The sequence below is a fragment of the Fukomys damarensis genome, unplaced genomic scaffold (assembly GCF_012274545.1).
Source record: "Fukomys damarensis isolate Sample0158 unplaced genomic scaffold, DMR_v1.0_HiC HiC_scaffold_32, whole genome shotgun sequence".
Lineage (NCBI taxonomy): Eukaryota > Metazoa > Chordata > Mammalia > Rodentia > Bathyergidae > Fukomys > Fukomys damarensis.
Genome location: NW_022900944.1, coordinates 48978371 through 48986776, shown reverse-complemented (window position 1 = coordinate 48986776; position 8406 = coordinate 48978371).

The following is an 8406-nucleotide window of genomic DNA, read 5'->3' as shown; positions in this document are numbered from 1 at the left end:
GCCCACTTTACAGGGCTCCTCAGGTAACCAGCGCACAGCCCCAAGGGGCCACTTGGCAGCCATCACAGGAGATGAAGCCCACATGGTGGTACCACATCTGCCTGGCAAGTGAGAGGCCCTGAGTTTGATTCCCTGAACCAAAAAAAAAAAAAAAAAAAGAAAAGAAAAAGATTAGTGAGTGGTGGTGCCAGGGTGAGGCGGCTCAGGGACCTTTGAATCTGCTCTGCCAGTCATGCCCAAGCCTCCCAAGATGCCAGAGAGCGAAATACAGGAAGCTACCCTCATCGCAGCTCCGCCACTGTGAGCACAGGGACCTCAGCAGTCTGAAAGTCTCTCTGAAGTGCAGCAAGAAAGAAAAATCGAACCATATAATTGTCTGCTAAGTGAACCTGTGCACTGCACAAATATTTCCAAAATGCCCCCTGGAGCCAGGAAGATTGCCAGAAATAAAGGGAGACTGCAACCATTAGAATAATGAAAAGCAATCCAGTACCCATGCCAGCACAGTCACTAACAGCTCAGCAAGAGCCCACAGCTGGGCCTGCAACTGGGCATCTGGAGGGAAAGAATCAGACCCGGAGCAAAGGTACTTCCCAGAAGAGGCCAGTGCCACAGCCATGGCCAGGCAGGGTAGGGCTGGTCACGGTGGGCTCTCTGCAGGCTGAGCCCAGGTCCTCTCCAGGGCTCTGGGTGCCGGGAAGCTTTCTGCTGCACTTGTTTCCAGGAATGAAGACTAAACCCAGGGCCTTAAGTACGGTCGGCATGCACTCTGCCCCTGAACTATATCCACAGCCTTTTTCATTTTTCTTTAAATTTTGCATTTAGTTTGCAGTACTGGGGATTGAACCCAGGGCCTTTACTAAGTTATATCCCTAGCTCTTTTTTTTTAATTTTTAAATTTTGAGATAGGATCTTACAAAGTTGCTCAGGCTAGGCTTGAACTTGCAATTGTCTAAGCCTCCCAGAGTGCTGGGATTGCAGATGTCCACCACCATGCCAAATCATTTTCTTTCTCTCTCTTTTTTTTTCCATACCGAGGATCCAACTCAGGACCTTGCACTTGTGAGGCAGGTGTGGTGCCACTGAGCTAAATTCTGGGCCCTCTTGTTTTGAGATAGGGTCTCACTTACTTGCTCAGGCTGGTCTCGACGTGGAATCCTCCGGCCTTAGCCTCCCAAAAAGCTGGAAACGTAGGTGTGTGCCACCACCCCCAGGTTCTGCTGTAATATCATCAATGCTTCTGTCCCTGGCTTAAATAGTATATTCATGAATCTAATTATGTGTTAATTTGCAAAGACTAGGGTGTCTTTGGGCAGGGAGGCCTCAGACCATCCATGTAGCTGTGTCCTTGAGGCTGAAGCCACAACTCCCTCTATGATGCAGAGCTAGGGCTCAGAGAGGTGGGGGAGGCTACCTGAGACCTGGGATCGAGTGAGCACACAGCAGCACAGACCCACCAAAACTGCAGATCCAAACACACGCTTCACTAATCCACACGGCACCTAGGAGCTGCCAGATAGGGTTAGCGAATGACTTTTACTTCTTTAAAACATTCTCTCCAGGGAAGAGCAGAGGGCACAGACAGAAGCAGACCGAGGCCGTGGGGAGCAGACGTTCTTCACCATCACCCCCAAGCTCTGCTAAGGGCCAGGATTCTGCCTGGTGCCACTTCTGCAGGGCCTTAGCCTGGCCTGGGGAAAAGGAAAACACTCCAGTATTCTGCACAAAACAGATGAAGATCGATCAGAAAGTCAGAGCATTCTCTCAGAAACCACCCTGGTCATGGAGTATAAGAGGGTAACTTCAGAGGACTTCATTTGAAAGAGCTGCCTGGGGGGCCCTGCACTCTGGTTCCTCTGAGCAGCTCCTAAGGGAGGTATCCCACAGGCGTGTGGAGGGAAGATGGTAACCAGCTGCCTCCTGGGTCATCAGGCTCCAGGTGTCTGTCTGTGACCTCACTTCCTTCCCTGCAGGATGGAAACCAGGCTGTTATGGCTTGTGTCTAGATGTCCCCCTGAAGCCTCATGCAGTTACAGGTGGGGCTTTTCAGAGGTGGCTGGATCGAAAAAGTGTGATGCTAGAAATGATCCGTGGTGCAATGCTAGGACCAAGAGCACTAGGATTAAAGTTGTGAGTCCTGCCCACTCTAAGCAGCCTGGATAAGATGTAAGGAATACAAAGAGCTGTGGTCCTCACTTGTTGCTCTGCTGCCTTCTGCTCACCATGAACTGTTTCTCCTCTGCCATGACTTGGAAGTAGTCAATTATGGACCGAAACCTCTACAAACTGTGAACCAAAAAACCTGTCCTCCTTTAACTTTGGGTGTCAAGTATTTTCTCTCAGCAACAAGAAAGGTAACTAAGATACAGCCTAACTCACTTGTCACCTCAAAGAGGAAGTACGGTACCAGACAAAGACACTCCAGGATATCATGCCTAGGGACACAAAGAGCACATCTTATGGTGCAAGAGGTGTCATGGAGAAGCTCTGCAGTCTGTGTGGTGGGGAACACAATTGTCCCTGTCCTGTGAGGCCATGTCCCACTGGGCTCCCCTAGGCCCATCCCCCAGCATTGAGTGATGCCTGGAAGGGTTACTCAGTCCCCTGGCCCATGTCTCAGGCATAGGGCTCTTAGAAGCTCTCACGTGGCCACAGCAGGCTGGGGGAACAAGGAACACTCACTTCTGGTGGACACACCAATTGGCCATAATCCCAGGAGGGCAGCCACGTTGTATCTCAGAATCACCCCCTCTCGCCTCCATGTAGCAGGTCTGCCACATGCCTGCAAGGTCACTTGATGCTGGCCTGCCAAAGACTTGCAGAGACCTCTGCCCAGGGGGCACAAGGGAGCCACTACAATGAACACAATGTCTTCTGTGCTGTGCTGATCCAAGACCCCACCTTGGGAAAAAGCATCCATAGCCCCTAGCTCAGGAGTTGCATGCACCAGAGAGCTGGTGCACAGGACATGCTCAGGCAGGAGTACCTGCAAGGAGGCTTGGTGTGGAGGACGTAGGGCTCTTCGATGGTGTGAAGAGGGCACAGGAGAACACAAGGGCGAGTGTATACCCTCATAGGCAGAGAGGGGCTCAGAGAGCCGGGGGACCTGGGAGTCAAACACCCTGAATGTCTCTGAGCACCAAAGTGGTTCCCTCTTGAGCAAGAGACATCCATGCCACTGAGCTCATGGCAAGGGTTCAATGAAACACACCCAGTGTCTGGCGCTTGGTAACTCCATAAACGCTTGCTCTGTTGTCAGGAAATGATTTTAACACTCAGTAGAGTCCTCACCAAGCATCAGCCCACAGGAGAGTCACCCTGAGAAACCACAGGAGTCAGAAGTCCCGTGTTTGTTTAGCAAACAGAGAACTCTTTGGGTCAAAGTGACCCAGGTGTGTCTCGCCTCCACCTCCACCTCCACCTCCACCTCTGTGGTTTGTGTTTCACTTCCGCATCCTTTCGACAGACTGCCAGGTGGTGGCTGATGGGAGATGGATCAGCTCTGTTCTCCGGAACACTCACCACCCATGCGGGACACCGTCCCCCCTCCAAGCACCAGGCTGAGACCTGAGAGAGACCCAGGCAAGGCGCCAGGAACCCCACAGAACACTGGCTCAGCAATCCCTGCATTCCTCACAGCCCTGGCTTCCTGCTCCCTCTGATCTCCACAGCCAGCAGCGGGATGCAACAGCAGTGGGGGACAACAGCAAGGCTGTGGCCTGGGTGCAATTAGACTGAGAGGTGTCCCTCTCACTGGGCCAGCAGTGACACTCTTGAGCTTCCCAAAGGCTGTCACACTTAGTCCTTGAGCCTACCCCACATTGGCACCTGTGGATACCCCCCAGTCTACCAGACCCAGAGAGAGTAGCAACCTTCCCAATACCACCGCACTGACGCTCAGCCCTGGACCACCCCCGCTCGATCAGGGCTGGCACCAGCCCATGCCTCTGCCCCTCTCAACCACTCAGGTCCCAGCTGATGGAAGATTTGCTTGGCACTGATCATGCTTGCCTGAACAAGAACTGGGCAACCAGGCCTTGGGGCTGTGATCTGTGGAACCCCAGAGAGCAGATCAGCTGTGTCTACAAGAGATGTAGATTCCCAGGTGAGACTGACTACAGGTGGGACCTAGAGACCCTGACACCCCCAAGGGTGACAGAGTTAGGGGAGTGACCACCCCAAACTTGCATGAGGATCTGCAGCTCCATGCAGTTTTGGAACAGCTTCCTGGGGCCTGAACTGGAAGATGGGGGAGGCCAGATGCTGAGAGTGAAAGTGGGAGAGGCAGTGTCCACACACTCCTGCCACCCTCTGACCTTTCTCCTCGTCTCCTCAGCTATCCTTGTTCTAATCCCCAGAGCCCATGAATGCTGTGTTATGGCGCGAGCGGAATCTAAGGCCAAGAAGATGGTTGCTGGTGGCTGACCTGAAAGTGAAGAACGGCTCGAGGTTTCTGGACTCTTAAACTGGAAGAGAATAAATGCTCGCTGTTTTAAGCCAGCAAGTCTGTGGCAACTTATAGAAGCCAAAGAAAGTCTATGCACTCTTTTTTGGGGGGTGCTGAGGATCAAACCCAGGGGGCCTTGTGCATCCTGGGTAAGTGCTCTTCCACCAAGCTAACCCCACACTCCTCTCCCCAGGAAAGTAAGTGCAGGAGGCAAATGCACCAGAAAAAGCAGATCCTCAGCCCTTTCAGTGCCCCAAACCCCATACTACATGCCTAATTAGTAGGTCGAAGCTTCCAGGCAGCCCTCATCTCTCACCAGCCTCAGTCTCCTCAGGGCCAGCCCTCTTCGGAGGGGTCAGTCAGCGATCACAGTCAAGTCTCAGTGGATTGTGGTCCACATCCCAGGACCAACCGTGCTATCAAGTGGTTGGCTGTAACCACCACTCCAGGGGCTGCCCATGCTGAATCGGAAAGATACTCAATTCTGTCCTAAGAGGCAGAGGACCACTCTATGGACACTGAGAGAGTCGTAGGGAAGGACCAGGTCTGAGGGGGCACAAGGTACACAGGGACACACACGCACACACACCCGCCATCCCTTACAGTGCAGCCCTCCTCCCAAACACACAGTGTGGGGCTGGATGGGCTGAGCAGGTGCCCTGGCTACACACACAGGGATGTCCAGAGACACCAACGCAGACACGGTGTCCCAGCGAGAAGCAAAGGAGAGACTGCCCTTCTGCAGTGAGCCTTGATCTGGGAGACTAAATGGGGAAAGCGACCAACAGACATACCAGGCTCACAGCCACGCCACCCGTGCAGCAGCAGCACCTGCCACGCCCACACCGAGCCTGGGCCTCGCCCTGACCTTTGCTTCTCTTTCCTCATGGAGGGCTGGGGACAGGACCCAGTCACCATGAAGAAATGTGGGAGGAAGCCACTCACAGAGCTGCACGCCTGGAACCCCAACACTCAGGAGACTGAGGCAGGACTGCACGCTCCAGCCCAGCCCAGGCTTCACAGTGAGATCCTGTCTCAAAAAACCACAAGAGAAACAAAAAATGGGGAGGCTGGGGACGTAGTGCGAACGCCTGTTTCCATCTCCAGCACCGCAAAGCAAAAATAACAGCAAGCAGGACAGACAGACTAGGCACGGCGGGCGCAGGGGCCTGAGCAGCACGGGAAGCCAGCAGTGGGGACAGCACAACCCTTAAAGCCAGGTCCCGCTTCTGCTCCCGGGCATCCACATCTGGAACAGATGGTCACAGTAACGGCAGAGGAGAAACAGCAACGGACCCCAGCTTGCTCCCTGTGCCAGGCATGCTGGGCCCCTCACTAGCGTCCCCTCACTGTCCCCTGGCTCCTGGGTTTAGGCCACCATCGTTCTGAGATGCCAGAGCCACTCTTCAGCAGGGCCGGAGCCAGGAGTAGAAAGACAAACGCAGCTCTCACAGGTCCAGACTTCCTGGAAGTGTTTCTGTGTTGGGATCTCAGGGTACAACAGAAGCAGTGCTGCGAAGGCCTGGAGTCCATGTGGCATAAGCTGGAGGGGGGCTGGGGTGGGAGGCCGCCCATGGGAGTCAGAGGCAGGCCGCTGGCGTCTCATGGCCAGGTTGGGGTGCAGCTTAGTGGCAGAGGCCGTGTTTAGCATACACAAGGCCCTGGCACCTCCAGGGCCAAAACAAAGAGTTTTCCAGAGAAAAAAATCAAAACTGTATCTGTGTGAGGGTGCGTGGGCAAAGGGAGAAGAGCAGACCTGACCCTGCTGTGCCTCACGAGGACAGATGTGGTACCTGGAGGACAGTGGCCAGGGAGCCCTGAACACCCCAGGAGTAGTGCAGGGCCTGACACCTGAGTGGGCTGGGCCTGAGGACGTGACCTTGCTACAGGACAGCACAGCCTGATGGACAGAGTTTTAAAAAGGATTCCCCATCATGAGATCTAATATGGCCTCTTAAAGAGAACTTCACATTTACATGCTTTCCATTTTCCCACTAAACAAAACAAAAAATACAAACAAACAAAAGCTTCCAAGCGGGATATGAAGCTAAGAAGGTTTCTTCTTCTTTGTAGCACTGGGCATCAAACCCAAGTCCTTCATAGTGAGTTACATCCCCAGCTTTCGTTTTGTTTTTTCTTTTCTTTCTTTCTTTCTTTCTTTCTTTCTTTCTTTCTTTCTTTCTTTCTTTCTTTCTTTCTTTCTTTCTTTCTTTCTTTTTTTTTCAGTAGGACAGGGCTCACTAAATTGCCAAGGCTGGGCTGGAACTTCTGATTCTCCTGCCTCAGCTTCCCAGGGCACTGGGCTGCCAGGTTGCACCACTACGCTCAGCTGGCTGTTGATGTTTTTCAGTTGTTTTAAATATTTATCACTGCCTCAGTCAACCAGAAATTAGTAAGAGAGGACAGATACAAAGGGCCCAATGCCCAGCGAAGCACATTCAGAAATTGAGTTGGCATCAACAACAGACCAAACTGCTGACAAGGCTGATGTGTGCCTTTTCCCACTGCTGCTTACGGGAAGCAACAATGTAGATCTCTCACAGTCATGGAGAATACTAGGCTACCTTTGGGGAACAGCTGGGATAAAGTTTTAGCTGATTCAGAAGTTCAAGGACAGAAGAGCAAATTCAGCTCCATATACTTTTCTTAGTTCTTAAAGATGCAGCAAGTCTCCATAGTCCCAGCACTCAGGAGGCTGAGGCTAGACACTCAAGATCAGCCTGAGAAACAGAGGTCATCTTTAAAAAAAAAAGAGGCTGAAAGTCATAAATCTTATTTGCCTGAGACATGTTCATGAACCAAACCTAAACCAAAGACGATGATGAACAGAAAATGAAATTTGGCCCCTTCATGCCACAGGCTGGTACCTCTCCCCAAAGGTCAACAAAGTGCCCTTCTCGGCTCTGACCCCAGACAGGAAATGGTGCTGGGCTGTGCCCTGACCAGGAAGAAGGGACTGAAACCAGCCTGGGGGCTGTGGAGACCCAGGACCCACAGCTCCAAAGGTGGTCTGGCTGGAAGCCAGAAGCTGGTGGATTCTCCAGGGCTGGTGCAGCCCAGGGAGAGCACAGCCTCAAGTGGAAATCACCCACAGGCAGGTTCTGGCCCATGCCCAGGGCTGGCCCCTGGGACCTGCCTCCTCCCCTCATCCGTCCTTGGAAAGACAGAGTGGCAGAGTGGCTAAGACGGATCCTAGGTCTGCCGCTTTCTGAATCATTTTGGTCAAGCTTGAGCCTCAGTTTATCCGACTTAAAGTGGGAATAACACCATAGGCATGTTCCCCAACGATGTATCGATCCTTTTTGTGCAAAATATGATGACTTGCAAGGATCACAGGCAGGGTATGGGCGGGGGGGGCGCTGCTTTCGTCCAGGAGCACCTCAAGAGAATTTCTAAACTCACGGCCCTCGGAGCTTAAGAGAGGCCACCTTCGCCCAGCAAACACACAGCTGCCTTTGTACTCCCAACCGGGTATCAACTTCTGGGTAAGAGCACAGAGCACCACGCACTAACACTCCAGTTCTCAGGGAAGAATTGAAAAAAGTAAACCGTGAAACAGCACCCTAAACAGACTTCAAAACCTCCCAAAGGCTTTGTCTGGTTCGTATTGATGGTCTGCATCAGAAAAAGCAGGCGGCCCTCTCCCCTCCACTAAGCCCAGAAGCCGAGTAGGTTCACTTCAGCCTGGGTTCCTAGCCCGGCACGCCCTGCTCCCAAGAGCGAGAGACAAGTCTGTATCCTTCCCAGCTTGAGGTCCTGTGGCGTCACCGGCGGAGGCAGACTCGGCACCCAGGGGCCCTGCGAGAACTGCGCTCTGAGGGCTGCAGACCCCAATCCAGGTGCCCTGGAACTGGAAGGCCAGAGCCGGGGCTCGGAGAGACCGAACGAGGGGTGCTCGGCGCTGCAGCCCAGTGCCCGGGCAGAGGGGGCCGGGGATCCCGGCAGAGGCGGGGAGCGGA